Below are 987 nucleotides of genomic sequence, written 5' to 3'. Positions count from 1 at the left end.
CAGTTCCAGAAGTTACCCTCACCTTGAAGTCTTGTCCTTCTCTGGAACCTTCCTATTTCTCCCATGGCTCCTTCAGGGCAGACATCTTCAGTGTGGACTTTAGAGGATTTTCTCTCCCCTTCATGAGCTGGAAGAGAACTGGACATGCCCTGGCCATGTGTGCTGGCACCCAGACCCCTCCAGCCCTGGGCTGATCCCAGCGTGGGCAGCAGGAAAGGTGGGAATTCTGTCCCTGGGCCCCCTCAGGTGAGAGCCCACCTGCAGAGCTGCCCCAGCCCTGGGGCCAAGAGCAGAAGGACGTGGAGCTGCTGGAGAGAGCCCAGAGGAGGCCCCGGAGCTGCTCCAGGCCTGGAGCCCCTCTGCTCTGGATCAGGCTGGGAGAGCTGGGAATGTTCCCCTGGAGAAGGGAAGGAGCCAGGGAGAGCTGCGAGCCCCTTGCAGGGCCTAAAGGGGCTCCAGGAGAGCTGCAGAGGGACTGGGGCCAAGGCCTGGAGGGACAGGAGGCAGGGAATGGCTTCCCAGTGGGGAAGGGGAGCTTGGGCTGGGATGTTGGGAAGGAATTGCTGGCTGGGAGGGTGGGGAGGGGCTGGGCTGGAATTGCCAGAGCAGCTGGGGCTGCCCCTGGATCCCTGGCAGTGCCCAAGGCCAGGCTGGACACTGGGGCTTGGATCCAGCTGGGATGGTGGGAGGTGTCCCTGCCCATGGCAGGCGGGCTGGAACTCCCTGGGCTTTAGGGTCCCTTCCAGCCCCGCGCCTTCCCTGATCCCCGCTCAGCACCAGGACCCCGCTCCGCTCCCTCAGCACCTCCGCTCCTGCAGGAGCTGCCCCGCAGGGCCCGGGCAGCGGAGCTGCCCCCCCCTCACTCTGCTCCCCTCACTCTGCTCCCCTCACGCTGCTCCCCTCACGCTGCTCCCCTCACTCTGCTCCCCTCACTCTGCCCCCCCTCACTCTGCCCCCCCTCACTCTGCCCCCCCTCACTCTGCCCCC

The sequence above is a fragment of the Corvus kubaryi genome, unplaced genomic scaffold, assembly GCF_017639235.1.
Source record: "Corvus kubaryi isolate FWS band 111438036 unplaced genomic scaffold, C.kubaryi_AGA036_p1.0 37182, whole genome shotgun sequence".
Taxonomy (NCBI): Eukaryota; Metazoa; Chordata; class Aves; order Passeriformes; family Corvidae; genus Corvus; species Corvus kubaryi.
Note: the sequence above shows the minus strand (reverse complement) of the source record.